The 24,279-nt window shown below is 37.3% G+C and overlaps 1 pseudogene; it reads left to right on the plus strand.

Annotated features, from left to right (window-relative positions):
* Nucleotides 1–3,924: 3,924 nt before the first annotated feature.
* LOC122210590 lies at nucleotides 3,925–6,120 on the plus strand (annotated as a pseudogene).
* Nucleotides 6,121–24,279: the final 18,159 nt, after the last annotated feature.

Raw genomic sequence — 24,279 nt, forward strand, 5'->3', positions numbered from 1 at the left:
AATTTGACAACAAATTTCATATTTAAAAGAAACAACAAACAAAATAAAAATAAAATTTCCTGTAAATGGAATCATGCAGTATATAATTCTGTTTTGGGCTTATTTCATTCGTGATTATTTTCATTAATGATTTCTGAGATCCGGTCATGTCATTGCTTATTATAGGAATGCATCCCTCATATTTACTGATTAGTATTCCAGTGTATGAGTATTCTACAATATGCTTATGCATTCTGCTATTAAGAAATACTCAGGCTGTTTTCCAGTTTGGATTCACTATGATAAATCTGCTATGAGCAGTTTGCAAGTCTTTGTATGGAAACACATTTTATTTCTCTTGAGTAAGTACGTAGGACTGGAACGATTAGGTTGCATGGTAAGTATGTCACTAGCCTTATACAATACTGCCAAACTGTTTTCCAAATTGTACCATTTAACATTCCACCAACAATGTATGAAAATTCCACTTGCTCCACATCCTCTCTAAAACTTGTACTGTTCATCTTCTTAATTTATCCATTCTAATGGCTACACAGGGATGTTTCACATGCTAGATACTGTCCATTTCCGTTTGGCATCCATTTCTATACTCTTCTATTCCCCCTAACCCTAAGTGTGACGGGAAACCTAAAGCTGTTTTTCTTAAACTCCCTTTGGCTAGGCTTCTCAATACAGTTTAGGTTCTTTCAGTGAGATTAATCTTAACACATTTGGAAGGTGTCACAGAAGTGGGGACTATCCTCGAACGGTGCAGTTGGACAAGTGGGCTGGGGGAGCAGCCTGATGCCATGATTTTCTCCATCTTACCAGATTCAAGGGAATGGGGAAGCTAAGATATCACGTGGTCAAGAAAGCATCCAGTTCCTGACCTCAGGGTTGCAGCCATAGTAGTGTATGTTCCTGAAATCAGAAACGGAGTGGTGACTTCCTGACTTTTATTTCTGTAGGCAACCAATGATTTTGAAATCACTTAATATTCTTAATACTTTTCTGCTTGGAATGCCTAGAGTACTTTCTGTTACCTGAACTCAGATTGACTCAACAGACATAAAGAAAAAAAAAGTAAAAAAAAAAAAATGCTTGTGAAATATAGACGGGAGATTTTAAGAGGGAAATGGTTCAGCATTCTGAATTTCTCCATCTTAATTCTCAGAGGGATTGTTTAATATCATGTTATCATTGTAATAATTTGTTAACAAAAATCTATCGGCCGTATATTAGCGATGCTGATATTTATTGAGAGTTTACTATGTACCAGGCACTGTAAGAATCAATTCAATGCTTATTACAAACTTAAGTCAGTCATAGTTCAGGCATTATCTTCAATCCATTTTAGCATTTCCTTTTCTGTACCAGAGGAGGATTTAAACCCAAGTCTGTCTGAAACAAATTTATACAATTTCACTTCCACCACGTGGCTTCTCAGACAAAATTTGTCACTAACCATACTTTTCTATGTCACTGGGAAAATAGGCATGTATGCTCCCAAGTCCTTGGTCTTACCTACAAACTAACTCACTCTGAATTCCTGTCTTCTTTTCAGGGTTGTAATGGAAATCATCATTTTCTCCTTCTACTTAAGGAAAAAACCCTAGTAGAACTGCTATGACCCAGCCATCCCTCTTCTGGGTACATACCCAAAAGAAGTGGAATTAGTACCTCAGAGAGAGAGCTCCACTCCCATGTTCACTGTGGCACTATTCACAATAGCCAAGATTCACAAGCGACCTACATGCTGTTGATGGATAAATGGACAAAGAAACTGGGGTATATACATACAATCCAATATTATTCAGCCTTAGAAAAGGAGATCCTGCCATATGTGATAATATGGATGAAACCGGAGGATATTATGCTAAGTGAAATAAGACCGACACAAAAAGAAAGATACTGTGTGATATCCCTTTTATATGAAATGTAAAGAAAAAAATGGATTCGCAGAAGTTGAGAGTAGAGGGGTAATTACCAGCGGCAGGGAGGTGGGAGAAAAAAATAAGAGATGTTGGTCCAAGGATGCAAAATTGCCGTTTAGTAGGATGAAGAAGTTCTAGAGAGCTAATGTACAGCATGATGACTATTGTTAATACTACTGTATTGAATAAAGAAATTTGCCAAGAGTAGATTTTAGATGCTCTCACAAAAAAAAAAAAAAAAGAGAAAAGAAAAAAGTTAACTGTGAGAGGAGATAGATACGTTAATTAGCTTGATAGATACATGAATTAGATACATATCATCTCACTCTATACCTATATCAAAACATCATGCTATATACTTTAAATATATAATTTTTACTTAAAATGTCCCTATTTACCATATACGATTAAGTTAGAGATCTCAAACTCAAAACAACAGTGCATAAAATAAAATTGATGTGTGTTTCTTTATTGTGTAACATTTGGATGTAAGAACTCCAGGACAGAAAAGAACTTCACAAAAAGACTGGAATTCAGACTCCTTCCATCCTGCTATTCCACCAGTCTGAGCATATAGCTTTCATTTTAGGGTTGAAGACAACTGCTCAAACTCCAGCCATCTTTTCTACCTACTAGCCCACAGGGAAAAGGAAACACTAAAACGTAAAATGGTATCTTCCTCATTCTAAGCCTACTTGCTAAAAACTGCACACACCTCTCTGCTTAGAGTCTATTGGTCATAAATTAGCCCTCTTTAAGGTGAGGTACAGGAGGTGGGAGGGAGAAGTTAAGAGATCATCTTACCTGCTAAAAGACTCATTCTATAAAATGTATACAAATCCATCACGATCTATAAGGTGTTCAATGACCTGCATCGTATTGATCTCTTCTGTCTCTCTCCTAGTCTCCCTCACCTCCAGACACTGGGCAATGCATTGTTTTACACAACTCTGTGTGTGACACTGAAGGTTCAATCAGATGAGCTGCATTAGAGATAAGGACCATGACCAATAATATTGAATAAAGAACTTAGTATAGGAATTCAATGCTAAGCAGGAGTAGAGGTGGTGAAGAAGTCCACACAAAACTGTTGTCTCTGAGCTTGAGGATAAGCCTGAAGAAGTATGACTCCCTTGGGCTAGGGGTCAGACAGAAAAGCTGAATATGGAGGGGAAAAAATGAGAAATCAGAACCACCAGGATGAGAATTTGCACCTGATTCTAGTGCCTCTGCTATCTGCTTCAATGCTAGGATTGCCCTGCAGGAAAAGCTGACTCCCCTGAGCACAGATCTGCTCACATGCCTGGCTCAGGATTCAGAGAACTTACGGGAGAAAATCCAGCAGGAGAGAAAGGAGCTGTAGGTCTGCATGTTGTCGCTTGCCAACAAAGGAAGCCAACACTGCCACGCGCTCAGCACCCCAGACCAACCTCCAAAACATAAAACACTACCGGTTCTCTCAGGTCTGGCTGCCAAATCACATGCAAATTCATCTTGTTGTCATCCACAATCCAGAACAATGCTGGGAAGGGGACGTTTGGAAAGGTAGTCAGAGCTCAGCTTAATTGGCACAGTATAAACCTGGATGTGTTATTTGGGTCTCATTTTTAAAACATACTTCTTTAAGATTCCTTTCTGTAACTCCTGAGACCAGCCTAACTACTAAAATGTAGCTCTGTAGCACTTCTCTTTTTTTCTTCAGTCATACGTAGTTTTTGTTTGTTTGTTTTTTTATTGCTTATATCAGCCCCACAAAATGAAAAAATAAAGCTTTTCAGCCTGGAAAAAGGCACATACACGTTTTTCACTGGAAAAAAAAAAAAGTTCTGAAATAGTGCCTGCGAAGTTAAAGATTTTGTCCATCTTCTCCCCATCTTCTCCCACCTAGAAGAGTTTTTGGCATTTATGGAATTAATTTCATTGAATTAATTCATTTGTACAATTTTAAAAATTAACTCTGGCAGTTTCCATATACACAGAAGTTTTTTCTTTCCAAAAGGTAACTTCCATGATGGCACACAGTAAAATGGAGGCCAACGTGGTGAGTGGTTGGTGAATCTCACCCAGCCCAAAGGTCTTGGATGTTTGTTACGCGGTAGATTTTCATCTTTCTTCCCACATCTTTACCGCATAAATAAATGTTGGAAGCAATGCAGTATTTTCTTTTAAAACAAATTTTTAAGTCCTTTCTGTGTTATGTAATAGAACGTATAAACAAATATGTCAAGGTAATCAGCAAGAAAAATCAGTTGAGTACTCTCTGTCAGGCTGCCTGGCCCCCATTAGCTTTTCTACACTTGTAATAAAAATATGTCTAGTGAAAGGAAACATACAAAGGACAAAAAGTATACTTCTTCCATAAAAATTAAATTTTCAAAGTTGTTCCCAACACACCTGTTTTCTCCCTAGAGAAGTCAGTACTTTGTTGAACTTAATTAGGAGTGAAATGAGTTGTTCAGGCCACAGGATAAAAAGGACCATGGGATTATTTAAAGTATTAAATTTGAAATACAATTTATATTTTTTCCGGAAAAATTTTGTCATATTTTCTGACTTGCATTTCAGAAATTTTTCAGTGTATCAAAATATTGGTTGATTTTAAATAGTACATGTTAACAAAGAACTTGCCTCTTTCAACTGTGCCTCTCCTCACATCAAATGTGAACTTGCCCAGTTTTTTCAGGTTGGACACATATTGAACAAAGTGTCTTTATGCTAATTTGAAATCACTCTGTCCTATGCTTAGCAATGAATTAATATCAAGATGGTTTTTCATTTTTGAAAAATGAACTGTGATTTTTTAATAAAAATAAGTCGAGTATTATTTATTATATTTGACAAGCTACTCAGCTAGCTAGGCAACATTTAGTGATGTCCCAGATAAAGATGTAGGTAACATTCTTTAAAAATAGGAGTCCCCGGGCGCCTGGGTGGCGCAGTCGGTTAAGCGTCCGACTTCAGCCAGGTCACGATCTCACGGTCCGTGAGTTCGAGCCCCGCGTCGGGCTCTGGGCTGATGGCTCAGAGCCTGGAGCCTGTTTCCGATTCTTTGTCTCCCTCTCTCTCTGTCCCTCCCCCATTCATGCTCTGTCTCTCTCTGTCCCAAAAATAAAATAAAAACGTTGAAAAAAAAAAAAAATAGGAGTCCCTGGTGAATTCTTAGGACTTGGCACTGTGTGTGATTGTTAGTTTTGCCTGTACCTCTGAAAAATGGCAAAACGTGAATCCGTTCATTAAAAAGCTGTCAGCCAACTGAAATTCAGAAATAGGCTACTAATGGTAATTAATTAAATTCTACTTTTTTTTCTTAGTGCGTTAAGTACATTGACTCAGTTACAAAAATGAAACCAACAACTTGTTTTTAAGTCAACTCACAAAATGTTGCATCAGGTTTAAGAGAAATCAAAAATTATTTTTAAAAATGTAAACCGAATAAAACATTGAAGTATTTATTCTTTCTCAACAGATAGTATCGCTTTTAAAATGGGATGGATAAAAGCAGCACATTCTGCGGTCCTGTGGATCTGTCTCTTGCTTCAACTTTCAGATTTGCCAGAATTGTTCCACCAAGGGGAAGGGTGCCGTCAACCCTCTGGCTAACAAGCACCTGCACGCCTCTTACACCTACCTGTCTCAGGCTTCTATTTCTACCACCACAGGGCAGCTCTGGAGTGTGTGGGCCCCTTCTCTTGGCCCTGAGGAGAAGCACAAGCACGCTCGGAGTCTCTGGAAGATACTAGTCCAGTATAGGCTCCACGCCCTCTTCCAGGACGTGCAGAAGCCATCCCAAGATGAGTGGCGTAACACCCTGGACACCATGGAAACTTCCCTGGTTCTGGAGAATAACCCAAACCAGGCTCTTTTGGTTCTGCATGCCTTGGGTTCTGCCCCCGCAGACCCCCATCTCTATGACTTCCTGTCGAACCGCGACCCAGAGGAGCAGGTGAAACTCATCAAGAAGATGGACAATCCCCTGACTAACCTCTGCAAGCTGGCTGGCCCCCAGCCTGGGTTTGGCGAGCGGCTCCTTTAAAGGCCAACCTTGAAGCATGACTTGGAGTCTTTGAAGCCCAGCAACCTTAGAGGGGCCCCTCTGACATCCCCAAGGTGCCAGGGCTTGGGCCTGAGCTTGTCCTGGGAGCTACTCAGCAGCTTTTTAACTAACCTAAAGCGCTCTGGCAGGTTGTGGGCCAAGTGGAAACAATAAATCTTTTTGTAGCCAATCAATAAAATTAAAAATTAAAAAATAATAAAATCTAGGGGCGCCTGGGTGGCTCAGTCGGTTAAGCGTCAGACTTCGGCTCAGGTCACGATCTCGGGGTCCGTGAGTTCGAGCCCTGCGTCGGGTTCTGGGCTGACAGCTCAGAGCCTGGATGGAGCCTGTTTCAGATTCTGTGTCTCCCTCTCTCTCTGTCCCTCCCCCATTCATGCTCTGTCTCTCTCTGTCTCAAAAATAAATAAACGTTAAAAAAATAATAATAATAATAAAATCTAATGGATAAAAAATATTTTGGGGCCTTTCTTTTGAATTACCAATTAACAGTTCACATTCCTTTTTTTTTTTAAGTGTACTTATTTATTTTGAGAGAGAGCGTGTGGTGTAGGGGCAGAGACAGAGGGAGAGAAAGAATCCCAAGCAAGCTCCCTGCTCAGCATGGAGCTCCACTAGGGGCTTGATCTCGTAACCCACGAGATCATGACCTGAGCTGAAATCAAGAGTCAGACGCTGAACAGACTGAGCCATGCAGGTTCTCCGAAAGCTCACATTCTTATAAGCAACACTGTTATGAAAAAAAAAAAAAAATCTAGATATGAATACATCTGGTTGCTGTATTACAGAAAACATCCAGGGAAGACTACGTTCTGCCCCTCTGAACAGATCTTCTAAACAGATTTCATCCACAAGTAAGAATTACTAAATATCCAGACATTGTCAGAAAAAGACAGATAAATGGAAATACTCAAAGTTAAATAGGAAAGACCGTCTTTCAGTTTTTACTTTGCGGTGATATGCTACTTGAGATATGCCAAGAGCTATAATGCTATATGTGGGATAGAGTTATTATTACCTGTATCCTGCCACAGGATTTAGAAAAGCTTTAAGGATAAAGCAGAATTCTAAAGAAGGGAGGTACAGGTTGGGAATGAGAGAAAGGTGGGACAAGAGGATCACGCATGTAGCAAGAAAGTAACGGCCAAAGGAATGCAGCTATATGAATTGTTACTACATTATTATGTATTAAAGACCATAAAACAGATGATACATTGATTTTTCTGCTAAACCAAACAACCTTAAAAGAGTTTCCAATTGGGGTGTCTGGATGGTACAGTCGGTTAAACATCCTACTTCGACTCAGGTCCTGATCTTGCAGTTCCTGAGTTCAAGCCCCGTATGGGGCTCTGTGCTGACGGCTCTTTGCTGACAGCTCAGAGCCTGGAGCCTGCTTCAGATTCTGTGTCTCACTCTCTTTCTGCCCCTCCCCTGCTTAAGCTCTGTCTCTCTCTCAAAAATAAATAAATATTAAAAAAAAATTTTTTTAAGTCTCCTATCTACAGGAAAGCTTCAGTGTAACAGATTCAAAATAGAAAGAACCCATAGTTATTTTACAGGGCCAAGGTTTTAATGCACCAAATGAAAAATAAACCCTAAAGGGAGGATGCAAACTAGCCCAGAGAGAAATCAGTCATATCACTCATAGGTGGTAATTGGATTTGACTGGTGAAATTTGAGTTTGAGAAGTGCTATGTTTTTTATTATGTAAGTGATCACAGCAACTTGAGACCAGATTAACTTTACCGAAAGTTTCTCCCCTTACAACTCAAATTAAATCTGCAATAGTGGTTGGGGAAACTGCCACATATACCCAAATGCTTTGTTCTCTCTGCATATCAGTCGATAAGTAAAAGCATTTTGTAAACCTACCTGGAATGCCATCTATGATAGAAAGTGCCATTGTATCTAGTAAAGGACAAAAATTATCCTTGTTCATCAGAGACCTCTGTATTGGAGACAAAAATTATCCTTGTTCATCAGAGACCTCTGTATTGGAAACTTCTACAGAAACTTACAGTTTTCTCCACATTGGAGTGGACCTACATTCTTGAATCACTAGGTAGCTTCCTGAAGATGGGATCATGGTGTGTGCAAATGAGTATTCCCTAGATGCCTAATAGAATGACTTGCACACACAGAAAAAGTGCTGTGTGTTGGATGAATGAATGAACAAATGAATTTTCTGGTCTAAATTGTGTTTATATGACTCAAAGCATAGTGACAAGAAAGGTTTGCATTAATTAGTAAAAGCAATACTCTTCCTTTCACTCTGCCCTAGTGGCAATAAGATACCCAGACTGCGATGACCTCTAGACTGTCTGTCTGACCTTATGTGTCAGCTTCAAATCACATCCTCCAAATACTCAGAATAATAAGGGTCTGCATCCGACTAGGAATGTTGAAGGAGATAAAAATCAGACTAAAACTAAGTGAAGGTTTCCGTGAGTGGTTCTTTTTTTAGACAAATAAAGAAATTCAGATGGAGGGGATACACTTATGTTTACAGATTCTTGTTGCCTGCCTGAAGCGTGCAGAATATCCCTTATTTTCTTCTGAAGTCATCCTGACATCAATAGCGCTACCCTCAAAAAATGTGAAACCTAATTTGAGAGAAGATCTACCAACACTCATGGAATATAATATAGCAATGAAATATAAAGCAACAAAGGGGGTAGCACAAAGTCATGGAAAGCTTAATCAAGGAAGGAGGGTTGGGTAAGACCTTGAAAATAAATAAGATCTGAGTGAGCTGGGATACATCTGAGTATAGTCCATGTAAACAAAACAGTCTTTAGAAACCAAGGTTTTGCATTTGCTCCGTTCTACATGCTTCTAATAGTTTCTTCAGTCTCATTCCAGAAATTGAATCTTTATTATTTCTGTATCCCCTCATTTTATGTCCCATCTGCACTGGGAAAAAAAAAAAAGGCGCCTCCTTCTCCTGATACCTGATTGTTCTAAGGTGCTTCAGAGAGTTTTCAAACTGTGTTTTAAGCTGATGCTTCCAAGATAAACAGGACCTCAGAGATAATACAGTTTAATCTCTTTATTTTACAAAGAAAGAAAGAAAGGTCTAGAGATAAAAGGTGACTTTTCCCAAATCACATAATAATTAGTGGCAACTCAGCCTAGAACATAAGTATCTAAAATCTGTTTAGTGGAAAAGTGTAATACTGGCTGTTCAGAATCCAAGGCTTGCTATCTCCCAAGATCAAAGAAAATTCAATATGGTGGCTTATAGCTTTCTTTTCTCTTACTAATTATCATTGTTGACATCATGAGACAGAGCAGGGGCTGGATTAGAGTCCCCTCAACCCTAACCACAAAATCCAGCATTCCTCAAGAGCTGAAACCCAGTGCCTCTTGAGTAACATATCTTGCAGGAATGTGGAAGCAGAATGTTAACCAAAGGAGGAACTCAACTACAAAGACTGGTGGACCGCAGGACTGACGTTTCCTTGATGTTCTCTGTATTATAATACTGAAAATTATGACCAGGGGTGGAGTTTAACAGGCAAATGAGGCACACAATGCATATTCTGTCTACTCTGCCAGTGCACCCAACTTCCTGTATTTCTACCTGTCCTATATGCTTAGATGTCACTCTTTTCCTGCCTTACTAGCTTCTTCAAATTTCCCAGGCCTTTGTTCTGAGAGCCAGCATGAAGGACACTTTCCTTTATGCTGTCTCCTTTCTGCTGCTTTGCCTGGAAATTCCCTTTTGGCCCCAATTTCTATTGCTTGGAGAGCCCAAGGACCAGAGTAGGTAACAATTATATTCTGATAATATAAGTACTATGATTATTGTGTGGTACATATCAATTGCTTGCAATTGTCCCTTCTCTAAACTCTGTATTCTTTTATCAGCATACAAGAATAAAACTTATAAATGTCTAGAGGTTTTAATGTATGTTCTTCAATTATGATGTGATTTCCATAGTTTCTCTATGTCAATTGCATAGATTAATATTTCAGGCATACCCTCTGGTCTCTTTATTTTCTTACGTCTAAGCAGAAATGATTACATTATTTAACTAGCTTCATCTGTCTGTGAGTTTTCCCGTGCCATTACCTAAAGATTTTGTGTATGCCCTTTGCCTTACTCTGTAATTGTTAAAATATATATAATTGATTGACTAGGTTTTATATAATTTTTCACTTTATTCCTTACCATTGCTTGTCACATTAATTTGCATTTTCTTCACTTAGTCCTGGAATATTTCTATTTCTTCTCTGCACCTGAATTGAATACTATATGGATTCAGCAGAAAATAATATATCAGTCTATGGAGCATCAACTTAAAAGCTTTCATGTCACCCATCCTTACCAAAGGATGCCAATGGAATCCTATGAAAGCAATTGGAGACTGTGTTTCTATACCAGAGCTGCGTAATTCAAGCAAGGCATGACCTATTCAACAATGAGAACAGCCTGATTCCAAGGAACTCAAGGGGAAACATAATTATGTTCCAGTAACCAGTCACATAAACCAGATATTGGTCCCAGGGTGGCCAAAAGCACACAACATTTTCTACTTATTAAAAAATTATATTTGCGGGAATGATTTGAGTGCTCATACTAGCTGCATCAATTTTTTTTTAAAAACTTTGAGAAAAAAAACATAGACTTTATATAAGAAGGAAAAAAAAAGTCATAGAGATGTCTTTCTGGTATGAAAGAGATAGCCATATACATGCACTGAAACAAGAAAGCTACAATTCTCCAATCCCTTCTTTATTTAAAGTTTAGAGATAATATTTAATGAGTCATCCAGTGGTCAATGGAAGTTCACCCAGTCTCTTATCTGCAATTCTGATATCCAAAAATCAGAAAATTGAAAAAATATATAATTAATTTGAGGCAGTCTGAAACCCCTATGCAGTCTGAACCCATTTAACCTCACTTACATTGATATAAACTCATTTATAATATTTATTTGTCCTACCTAGTATGAATATTCACAAATGTCCCTGCAGAAATATTTTATTAATGTGTTTGATTATCCAATGGCACTATTCTTCTCTGCTGTTTGTAGTACATAATAGACTACATTACTTTTCTAAAATGTAAAGATATTTGAATTCCAAACACATCTGGCTATACAGACGTATATTAATATTCTTAATGTATATAGCAATATATAGCTTTCAAATCCTTTTCACATGTATGATTCTCTATCCTCTTGAAAACGTTGAAAGTCATAGACACTTTCAGATTAAGAAGTTGAGACTTGGGGTAGCTTGGTGACTTCTCCAGGATTATGAAGCCAGCAATAGCCAAGCCTTGAACTTATGACTGAATTAAAGTTCAATCATTTGATTTAACCTAATGAGTGCCTGCTGTTGAGTGCCCACTGCACAGTAGGGTTCTCTCCACTTTCCCAAATCTGATTCATTATCTGAAGTTGTTTAGTATTTGAAGAGAAAAGCTATTCACAGATTTTAAGGAAAAATTTCTAACTTCGGCAAACATCAGCAATTATTAAATGTAGGTTCAAATATCATAAATGAAGCTGGTATCCTTTCACTTTATCATGCAAATGTTGAGACTCATACATTGTCTACCACTCAAACAATCCGACTACCTATTGAAATCTCTCTTCTTTATGAATGTTTCTGATGGTTTTAGTTAGCAAACAAACTAAATCCTAAAAAACAATAGTTTTCCAATTCTGAAATGAATGTAAGATTCATTTTAAGAAAGTTCTGTATAGTCTGTCTTTGTAACTATATCTCAAATCTTGCTTGTGTTTCTACCTAAGATAATGAGAACAGCCTGATTCCAAGGAACTCAAGAGGGAAACGTGATTATGTTCTAGTAATCAATCATATAAACCAGATATTAGTCCCAGGCTAGCCAAAAGCACACAACATTTTCTACTTATTAAAAAATTGCATTTCAAAGTATGAAAGTTCGTTTTCTTGGCTCCTGTAGTTTTTCTTCTTTGTTAATGGAAAGGATACCACTTAGGCCAGGCATTTTTGTGTAGTGACCACTAAAAAAAACAGTTCCAATCTAAACAGTGAGTGGATCAATTCACCAAAGATGGCAAGACATTCCTCCAGAACAAGTGTCCACCTAACACTTAAGCAGTGTTTCCCCTTTCTTGTTCCACAAGTATGGGTAAGGCCAGCTGACTGCTAGCCTCTGCATCACCATCACAGAATTCCTGAGTTAGAAGTACCCTTGGAGAACACTGACCTTAATGACCTTATGAACAGAAGCCCAGAGAAGAGAGGAGTCTTGCAATTGGTCACATAAACAAGTCACTAAGTAGAAGCAATTGAGTGAGATCAAAAAAACACCCACGCCAAGAACTTTTTGAAATAAAAGCAATTGTCTTCTGAACCCAAACTACTGACTGGAGTAGGGTGGGGAGGGGCACCAAGAATGGGTTTTTCGTAGAGTAATTTGGGGATTCCTAGGACAAAAGACAAGAAAAATATTCCTACCTCTTTCCTTGCTTTCTTTCTAAGAGAAGCAAGCTGATATATAAAGCATAATGGGGAAATAGAAAAATTTTTAAATGTTGTCACTCTTAATGAGCTAGCTATATCAACTAACATATGGGTGAGGAAAAAGTAGATTAAAAATGGATTAGGTTTAGAAGAAACCATGCAAAGTTGGAAAGTAAGAAATACCAACCTTGAGCCCATGAATACTTTCACCACAAACCTGTTTTATTCCAGTTGCCTATATATTCCACAAAATCCGATTCCGTAAAATCTATTCTATTACTTTCTCCTTGAATCTGTAATTTCTGACCAGTGTTTGTACCATTTTTTAACCCTACAAGTTAGGTATCCTTCTTGTATTTTTGGTACAGTCAGCACACATTTAGATTTACCAGTAAGCCTGCCATCCTTGAACTGGTCCCCTCATTTTCTGCCTGGTGCCTGGTCACATGACTGCCCTGAAGCTGAAAATTTAACCTCACACAAATCACCTACATCAAGACAGGGGCAGGGGTGTTTTCACCAGAAAGAAAAATCACCTAGATGCTGATACCAGAGAAAAGGGAGAATGGATTCTGGGCAGGCAAATAGAGCAGATGTCCACTACAGATGGCCTGGCAGAGCTGAGCAGAAGCCCCTCTCGCTGCCATTCTCTACACCACACCTAGATTTAACCAGAGCTGGTCTGCCACTCTCATATGAAGCACCCAGGGTGTTTTAATTTCAGGAGTTTTACAAGATGGGAAAAGGAGACCATTTTGAAATGACTAAGTAGAGGTAACTAGCCCAAGCGGGACTATTATAACCACAATTCCAACAATTTCATGAATATCAAAACAAATGGCAAAGCAAAGAAATATTCTGGAGGAGATTTAGCAGGTCAGCAATTGGTACCGGTGTAGGCTGACTTAATCAGCTCCTGCCACCAGAGAGGAAATAACAACAGGCTGTTCTTGAACAAAATAACGGAGAATTACAATTGTCTAAAAAGCCATCCAACCTGGTAGCCCTGAAGTGTCTCCTTTAGTGAATTTCTCAAGTAACAACCCAGCAGGCAACGGGAAAGGGCTGTTTATCTCCCAAGGTTCTGAGCCTTGTTTCTCAGCTGGTCTGCCTGTGGGGGCTTTGCCTGTAAGGTTTGCCTGAAGAAATAGGGTAATGTGATTTTGAATGTGCTGAAACACGTATTCATTAGAGAGAAATAAAATTGTCCGAAATTTTTTAATGGGTATTTTCAGAAACTTTAAGATGTTTAGCCCTTGCCCAGCGCTGGCTTCTCGCTGTACTGCAGAGAAGCTATTAGGGAAATGATTTAAGCACTTTTGGGTAATGAAGGTTTTTGTGTCTATTAGTGTGCTTCTAATTGCATATTTAAAGACGGAGGTACTTGGAGTGATGGTGCTACATACCCAATGACCAAGAAAAGAGCAATAGAGACAGCACGGTCTGTTGGATTAAAAACCCACAAGGTTCTACCATCCACCCCCTGCTACCAATAGAAAGTTGCTCAGCTGTGCCACACCGGAACTCCTCCATCTGTAGGAAGGCATAAATTACTGGTAACATAATGACAATAGGAATGTCATCCACGGGATGTAGACATATTATATAGATATATACATATTTATTATTTATAGTACCCTTATGTGACTACATCAAATATGAAAATTGAATAGGAAAAAATATGTGCTACTCGGTAACGTGGGCTAAGACTGAAAGTCTGAAGCATGATTATTAAAGGAAATGAAACATTCTACTGCTACAAGAGAAAGGAATTGAGAAGATAAATTATGGCCATCTTATGAACAAGCCTAGAATTAAAATGTCCCAAAATTCAAAACACGGGACTCTAAAGGGAACTTGCTGTGCAGGTTGTCTGAGTCAATGAATTTGTCATTGTAGATACATTCACTGCATAAAATGTGAGCCCTTTTAAAAAGGGGAGCTGAAAATACAATGGTTGTTGCTTACCTGGCTCATGCAATGGCACTCTTCCCTGTTACTCCATCTACTCCTCTGATCGGCCTTTATTAATAATTTTCTACTCCTCTGTCTGGCCCTTATGGGCTCAGGATTTTCCTGGGATTCCATTTTCAGGCCACTTTTCATACCGATCTAAACCCTTTCTTTGAGGCAATGCCAGTCATCCGTGATTTCAAATCCAGCTCTTTGCTACCTGTGCCCCAGGTGAATACTCCAGATCCAATTTGCCAGTTGCCCACTTGAACTGCAACCCTGAAAAGGCTCAACGGTACTCCACATTTCATCTGTGTTCAATGAATCTCATTATTCTTTTCCCTTCTTCCCCCTAATTTATTCTTCCTATAACTACTAATTTATTAAATAACAGTTCACTCAAAGCCAAATACCACTTCCCTACACAGACACTCTATTCACTCTCAAGGTCTATAAGTGGTATTATCAAAACACAATCTCCCTCGTTTCTATTACAAATGCCTTAGTTAAGGATCTAATTCTTTAAAATTTTTTTTAATGTTTAAAAATAAAAGTTTTTGAGCGAGAGAGAGAGAGGCAGAGTGTGAGTCAGAGAGGGGCAGAGAGAGAGAGACAGACAGACAGACAGAATCTGAAACAGGCTCCAGGTTCTGAACTGTCAGCACAGAGCACAATGTGGGGCTTGAACTCAGGAATGGCTAGATCATGACCTGAGCCAAAGTCAGACGCTTAACCCACTGAACCACCCAGGCTCTCCGTGATCTAATTCTTTCTTACTTACCCCTCCACCTATGGTCTCTTCTTTCCAATCCACATCTATTTTCCTAAACTGCAAATCTACATCACTGTCTTTATATCTAATATCTTTTCAATGACTACAGAAAAAAAATCAAACTCTTTTTAAAAGGCATTCTATGCATTTTCATCTAGCCCAAGCTGATCTCTGTCTTCAACATGTCACCTAATTCTTTGGACAAATTTCCTCTAACTCTGGGCACAGCATGTTTATCGATGCAGCCATGATGTTATTCCTGGTGTGCTCAGATTCCTTCCCTCCAACCTTCTCCTTGAAGAAAGCTTATCCATTGTTTAATATGCACATTAACTAATACCTCCTTTCCCATGACTCCGCAAATGATTGCTTGCTCCTGGCTAGATTCCTGTTCGTAGTCTCTGTTACTAGTTATCAGGTAGCAGTGAAAGTGTCTGTCAGCTTCCGCCATCTCTTCCTGTTCCACTCTAAGCTCCTCAGTGGTAAAGATAGATTTTATTCATCTGCTATGCACAGACCCTCTCACTCAGTACTGGGTAATGGAATATTAAATAAAAAGCAAGAGAGTTAAGCCAAATACATGACTAAAACAAAAAAAAATTAAGTAAATCAGATCATCTAGGTTTATGTCCTAAATCGTTAACTACCTTAATGATCCTGAAAAATAAGCTTTATACTTCTGTCAGTATGAGTTTTTTCATCTGTCAAAAGAGGGAGTTGGACTAGGTGTCTGACAAGTTTTTTCTCAGCACTTCTATCCCATAACATCCATAATTCATAGTTGAAGTTTCATGCCTAATTTTTTTAAGTTTTATAGAAATTTACCATATTCACTCATGAAAAGACAGTATTGCAAAGAGTCAGTGCCCCGACCAATATCAAAATATTTTGTAAAGTTTTAAAAATGTAAGCAGTGTGATCTTGCCATAGTACTAGACAAATAGATTGCTGGAACAGAATAGAGAACTCAAAATTGATCTATGCATAGGTGGTAAGGAATAACAGAATAGGACGCACTAAGCAGTGGTTAAAGAATAAGCTAGTTAAATATGCTGTTAGGAAAATTGATCATCCCTACGGGAAAAATAAACTTATATGACTATAATACAACATACCCAAAAATATATTACAGATGAATTAATGACCTAAAATATGGGAGATGAAACATTTAAATGATTATAAAATAATATACTTCTATAGTGTTCGCTATATCTTAGACACTCTTAAGTGCCATACGGACAGGACATTAATTCTATCAATAACCCTAGTAGGGAGGGAAATTCATTTATCATTTTTTATTATTCAATTTACGGAAAAGGATAATTATGGAACAGAGAGGTTAGTAAATTTACTGATAATAAGGGACTGCATTAGGATTTGAATTAAGCATTCAAATTTCTTGCCTCAGAAACTGAGCTCTTAAGCAAACTGCCAGCAGTGAGACAGAAGGCTTTCTTTTAAAAGAACTGAAAAGCACAATAGCAAAGAGAAAGACATGCAAATGTAACTAAAAACTTTTTTTTTAAGAATAAGTCAATTTCATGTTTTAAAACAAACCAGCCTGGGACAAAATACTTGCCTCACAAATGACTTGTAAATAATTGCTCTAACCCTAGATATAAATAAGAAAAAAAAAATCACCCAACAAAAGAGTACAGACAGTATATGAACCTACAACTTTAGAAAACCTAATCAAACTCTAATAAGTAAATGAAAAGACACTCAATACCACTGATAACCAGATAAATTAAAAAAAAAAGGAGATAATATTTTTGTCCTTCGGGCTGGAAAAAAGTCACTATAATTATAGTCTAACTACTGACAGATACTCTCCCTAAGAATGGAAATTGATCAACCAATTTGTAAAGCAATTAGGCAACACATAAAAAAGTTCAAAATGTGACTACTGTTAAAAAAAAGTGACCTAACATCTTCTCTTGTTAGTATCTATTCTAGAGAAATCACCAGTACATAAAATAATGAAAATGTACACAGATATTCATTGCTACAATGTTTGTAATAGTAAAATATTGGGAACACTCTAAGCATATATCAGAAGAAGATTGGGTAAATAAAAGATGATATAGATAGATAGATAAATCTAAAAGCAATTTTTGCATAAAAATAAGAGTTGTTCAATAGTGCAAAAACAGAATTCAATTGATATAAATGTGTAAATCACATAAAACAATATTATAAATTCTCTATGCCAACATATATGTTCATTTACAAGTTTATTTTTAATAAAATAATATATACCAGTTAAGATACGATTGTATCAAAAGAAAAAAGAAGTGGGTAGGTAGAAGCTGGTCAGTTTTATCTCCAATGTTATAATTTTCTTTAAGTTATTGTGTTTGTATATTACATAATTTTGAAAAAACATGAAAAATAAACTATTTTCTTTAATTATGACACAGATCGTATTATGGAAACCTATAGAAATTTCAAGGACTTTCAAAGTTAAATCTTAACAACCAGGTTGATGCAAATTATTGGAATTTTGAAAATATCAAGTAGGAAGCAGAAAGGGATGAAAACTTAAGCAAACTTTTTTTTTTCCCATCTATCATAAGGAAGTGTCATTAAATTATATTTTAAGCTACGGAAATGCTATTACAGATATAAAAGCAATCTGTGGTAACTGGAGGAGAAATACGTATCCACTAGCACTCTGATAAACTGCTAGGGTTTCTGCTTTTTTATTTCTTATTCTTTGGAAAAGCATAAAGGAACTGATAAGATGGTTTAATTAAAAGAAGTAGAAAAAATAGTGTCCTGGGAGATAGCCTAATAATACTGCCATTACTTCCACATGCGCTCAGCTCTAGGTCTTATTGCCTATCTGAAAGAATACAGCATATTATGAAGCAAAATTCTTTTTTCTCTGTGTTACTTTTATCCCTGAAATATACATAAGAGAAGAAAGGTAAATTTCCTTTTCTGCTCTAATTTTTAAAAATTCTGTTTGCAAGATTCACGTATTTGTTCTAATATAGACACTATGTGTAATTATCTCATCAACTGAGCAAACTATTTACAATCTTAAAAACAAAGCCTTATGCATAATTTTATTTAAGTCAATTTGTGATTCATTCATCTGTGAAAAATAGAGGCATGACATTTATTTAACAGCAGCTAGTGTGCTATGGGCCATTTTTCCTCCCTTGGCCGGGATACATTTTTCTTGTTTGGAATCTCATTGCAGTCTTTTCTCTGGGTAGAGGTGCAGTTTCATATTCTTTTATAGAATTCAGAGTTTGGTCACATGGCATAGAAATATCATTCTAGTTCATGCACCGTATCTTCGCTCCAATATTCCTGGTGATCAGTGTGCGTGCACAGCTCAGTTTCTCTTACGATTGGCACAGCAAACACTTTCTAATTTAGAAATGTCACAGCGAGTTGATATGACCCATCAGTGACTACATCCTATAAGTCAATGTAGATTACCTGATTACATAGTGTAAACACACACACGCTATGCATATAGTACACATATATATGGATGTATATATTCATTTATGTATTTCCATTTGATTACCGAGTAATCATTCTTACTCTATACTCTGCACTCACACACACACACACACACACACATACACATTCTTGCACATTTATGGGGTCTCAGGTGGAGTAAAGCAAGAACTGACACAATGAACAAAGCTGAAAGAGAAAAATAGGCTAATTTTATAATTATTTTTTTATATTTATTTTATAATTATAAATATAATTATATAATTATAAATATTTTATAATTATTTATAATTATTATATTTATTATTAGGCATAATTGAGGCTTAAAGAAATTAAATGACTTTCCAAATGCATACACTATACATCTACAATGCCCAAATCATTCTTCCTGGAGTTAAATCCACATAGCCAATGTATAACCTCTCATTTTATTCTTTATTCAGAATTCTTTTTTAAATTTTTTTATGTTTATTAATTTTTGAGAGACAGTGCATGCTCAAGCCAGGAAGGGGCAGAAACAGAAGAGAACAGAGGTTCCAAAGTAGGCTCTGTGCTGACAGCAGAAAGCCCCATGCAGGGCTCGAACCCATGAACCCTGAGATCATGACCTGAGCCGAAGTCGGATGCTTTAATGACTGAGCCACCCAAATGCGTCTTTATATGGAATTCTTAATGTAGAATTGGGTCAGAAAAACAGCGGGCTCCTCTAATGTTCTTCTGACTTTGAAGGAAACAGGTGAGGGAAGAAACATCATATCCACCCAGACGGATGATACAATTAGAAATGCCACAGATGCACGTCAACCTGTGTATTATTTACGTATGGCCATATAATATATCCAAGGAATGTTCAGATTCAAACTGTATTACAGCTATCCTTAAAATTCTTACCTCAGGCAACTAAGTGGCTCAGTCGTTAAGCATCTGACTTTGGCTCGGGTCATAAACTCACGGTTGGTGAGTTCAAGTCCCACGTCGGGAGAGCTTGACCCCGCTTTGGATAAAAAAACATGAGCCCTGCTTCAGGGCAGCCCCGCTTCTCTGTCTCTGTCTCTCTCTGCCCCTTGTGGGATTCTCTCTCTCTCTCTCTCTCTCTACCTTTCACTCAGTTGCTCTCTCTCTCTTTCCCTCTCAATAAATACATACATACATACATACATAAAATTTTCACCTCATTAAATGTTTTCATCTTTACATGATTCTCTTTCCCAGAAAGACAAAGCAAAGAAAAAATACAGATAAGAAGAAATGATTAAACCACCTGATGTTGATTTTCTTTTATACTGTCTCTTAGACCCGAGTTTACTAAGCACAGTTTCAACCAAAATGTTACCATTCAGTATTGGGGTTGAGATTTTGTTTATCTATAATACTAAAGCCAACTTTCCAGACTCTGGCACAATTGGTGGCAAGACCTCACAGTTTCGCTGAGTTGGGCCCCGGGCCTTAGGTAGTACTTGGGACAGAATTTTAGAAACTCTAGAAAAAACTCGAGTTACTTATTGAGAAAGAATCAAGTAAATATTAAATGTTAAAGCTTCCTTTTCTCTTTCTCTTTTTCTTTGAAAGTGAGACCAAGAGTTGAGTTACTAATAAAATCATAACCATTAGCCTGCTCAAATTTAATATACACATTTTCTTGTGGTCTTGGACTTGGAGAGGTGACTTAACACTCACGAGGGCAGAATTTTTCTTTTATTGAGGTGGAACATAGCCTTAAACATAGTATATATGCATATAGTCCAAATTAAAATTCTTATTTTGATATGAACACATATAAAAACTATTATTTTGCTGATATTTTTCAGAATTGTCTTCATAGTCTATGGCAAGAGAAAAAAGAGAACATTTTTTTAATGTCTATTTCTTCTTACTTTCACTAAGGCTTTCAACATACTTCCAGAGAATTTTATGGCGGATTTAATGCTGAGGAAAATGTTATCTTATTTTTAGTTGAATAAATTATTATGCCCCCAAATAAGCCTTTCCTTTTCCTTTAATTTGCAAACAACAGTATAATACCTTGTTACAAACTTGCAGCAATTTCTTCTCAGAAATTCGGGAGGAAAGTGACCTCCCTCCTGGTAACTATAAAATTTGTTTTGACAACCTCTGAACATGGGCATTCCATAGTCTGGAATTTTTGATCATCTGAACTCTTCCTCTCCACAGAAAACATTTCCCAATTGTGCGTTAACTTCCCTTGTACACTGAGCAAAAACAGACCTCAGTATATCCAGAAGCATCTTTGCAAGGATCTGGAGTTTTCATCAGTGATTTTTGTTTATCAAGTTTAACCCGGATGGAATGCCAGTGGACTAGTGTATTATTTACTAGAATGTACTCAAATAAGTATATATGTGATGTCACGAATTTTCCACGCAACACCTTTTCACTGCCAACTGCTTGTCAAAATATTTAGAAGTACAGGTTCCACCACCAATTTCTCAGGTGGCACCAAATTACTTTAGGTAGCAAATCCTTAGCATTAGCAAAGAATGTGTGCAAAAATCTTCTAGAGGACCTGCTTTCATGGCTAACATCATAGCCTACCGTATCATTAATTTCTATATCCGGAAAAGAAAATAATAACACCAGAATAACACAGTTCCTATGAGGTTTTCATGAGGTCAAGAGGAAGAGCTGAGATTTCTGGATGGCAGTGAAACAGAGTCCCGGGCAACCTGATGGCATCTGCCCTCCAGCCCCAGAACAGCTGCTTCTCCAATTTGTTCTTCAACCAAACTTACATGACTTTACCTGATTAAGGTAATCAAAAGTCAGAATGTTAAATATATGAATACAAAGATTATACTCCATTTCCCTTTTTTGCAAAAATCCTGCAGCTTGTAATGAATGATCTTTTATATACTTCACCTCCTATCAGCTGGCATGTAAGGTCCTTCATGACTGTGACACGATCTCTATCAATATCCAGTAACATTGATTACCTTGCTCTCTTGCAGACACGAAACCTCCAATAATCACGGAACCCAAAAAAAGGCTGGATTTCCTCCTCTCCTACCACCAACACCAGAAGCAACAACAAAAATAAAACACCTTTTATTTTATATATCAGTGTCTCATATCTGCATAATCTTTGCTTCCTTGTTTTTTATCTCCTACTATTCATCATTAGCCTTGCAACGTTATCTACAAATATATTTTAAATCTTGCTACTTTTCTCCGCTGCCTTTCAGTGCTAAGACCTAGAGTTTCAACCCCCTCCCTTCCCTGGATCAATGCAAGACTTTGAGTTGGGCTCCTTGCTCCCATTGGCATTTCCAAGTATTGTTCATGCACCTGAAGGGGCACCATTCTTATAACAGACATGGTATATTTGTTTATTTATTACAACACTTTTCTTAGGATGGAAGAATTGTCATATTCTGACAAAATCTTAATAATATGATAATACACATTTTCTGACAGGTAGAAGTGAAGTGTCTTAATAGATACTTTTTTCTAATTTACAAGAAAGCATTATGTGGGTTATTGGCATCTCTATTTCCTGCCTACAATCTATTCTCCACACAGCAAGCTGGAATAATCTTTTTTTAAACAGGTGCGAGATTATGTTAATCCTCTGTTTAAAACCCTGCTATGATTCTCATTATATCTTGAATAAATTTCTAATTCCCCACCATTGCTCCTCAGTCCTTAAAGAACTTGACCCTGGCCTATTTGCACAAGCTCGTCTTAAACCTATCTGCCAAATGTTCATCATAACTTCAGCCAACCTGGCTTCCCTTCATTTCCTCGAACATGAAACACTTTCCCTCGTCAAGTTTTATGCACTTGCTGTTTCTTCTGCCTAGAAAATTATTTTCTCTTATCTTCACATGGCTGGCTCTATTTCAATCTTTTCATCTTTGTTAAAATATTACCTCTTTGGAGAGGCCAACAGCATTAACTTTCTAAAGGAGTATTCTTTTCCCTTCCCAGTTAGTCTACCTTATCACCCTACTTGTGTATTTCATAGAATCTGTTGTAAGCCACAAACACACTTTTATTTAGTGGCCATCTTTTAATCTTTGGCCTTTCTCCGATAAAATATTAACCCATGTAATTAAGAATGTCCCACAATTATCTCAAACACCACAAATGGTGTTTGGCGCTTAGCAGGCATTCACTACATTAAAAAAAAAAAAATATTCTAATTCTTTTGGTCTTTTAGGTGACTTCTATGAACTGAATTATTTACCCCTAAAATTCCTATAATAAACCTCTAATCCCCAAAATTTGGATCTTTAGAAGATGATTAATGTTAAATGAGGTCATAAGGGCAGGGCTCTAATCTGACAGATCTGATGAATTTATAAGAAAAGTCTCTCTCTCTCTCTCTCTCTGTCTCTCTCTCTCTCCACACACACACTCAGAGGACTGATTATGTGAGGTCAAAATGGCCATCTGCAAGTCAGGAAAAGAGCCTTCAACAGAAAAGGAGCCTTGTTTGGGGCGTCTGGGTGGCTCTGTCCATTGAGCATCTGACTTTGGCTCAACACATGATCTCACCATTCTGGAATTCGGGAACCAAATCAGGCTCTGTGCTGACAGCTCAGAGCCTGGAGCCTGCTTCAGATTCTGTGTCTCTTTCTCTCTGCCCCTCCCCCACTTGCACTCTGCCTCTCTGTCTCTCTTTCAAAAATAAACATTAAAAAAAATAAGAAAGAAAGAAAGAAAGAAAGAAAGAAAGAAAGAAAGAAAGAGAGAAAGGGAGCCTTGCCAAAACCTCAATCTTGGGTTTTCCAGCCTTTAGGGCTACTTGAAAATAAATTGTTAAGTCACCTAGTCTGTGACTTATTATGACAGGCCATAGTCTTATTATGGCAGGCCACACAGATTAAGAGAGTGACCAGTGCTAAGCACTGTCTGTATGCCATCTGTGTACTGAAGCATAGAGTTATTGCCTAATTTTTTTCCCACTGTATCCCAAGTGTCTCACTAAGCCATAATAGGACATGAAAAAACAAAATGTGCTTTATGACCATATTTATGATCATATTTGATTTTGATTTCGATTTTGAAAACACTAAATTCTTGAGAACTATAGAAGAAATACAGTCAAATGATAGAGAAGAACTAGGATGAACTGCTGGTTCATGAGTAACAAAATTTAGATAGCTCTGCTCTCTTCATTCTCACTTGTTGACATGCTTTACATTTAGAGGATCCAACTCAAGTATGTTCTCCTTCTATCCTTCCCAGCACATTTAATTAGCCTTCTTGCACCCCCTAGGCCCAACGCATATACTCTTCTGTGGTACTGATTCAATTCTGCCTTGTCGTTAAGGTTATTAGTCAATACCTGATCTCTTCCACTAAGTTGGAATCTACTTTGGAGTCAGGGATTTGCTGTGTCCAGAAATCGTCCTCAACGATTTTTATTTTAAAGTGAATGAGTGAATAAACAAAATAAATGAATAAGCAAATGGGGAAGAAAGAAACACTGATACAAAAGTAAGGCAATTCCTCCCAATTGTTGGAAATTACATCCCTGAAGATACCTCATTAGCATGCCTGAGATTGGCAAATTTGAAATTCCAGAAAATAAGTAACAAAAAAATATATATATGTATGTTTTCATGTATGTATACATGTGTGTATATATATATATGTTTATATATATATGCATAATATGTGTGTATATA

The sequence above is a fragment of the Panthera leo genome, chromosome F2 (assembly GCF_018350215.1).
Source record: "Panthera leo isolate Ple1 chromosome F2, P.leo_Ple1_pat1.1, whole genome shotgun sequence".
Lineage (NCBI taxonomy): Eukaryota > Metazoa > Chordata > Mammalia > Carnivora > Felidae > Panthera > Panthera leo.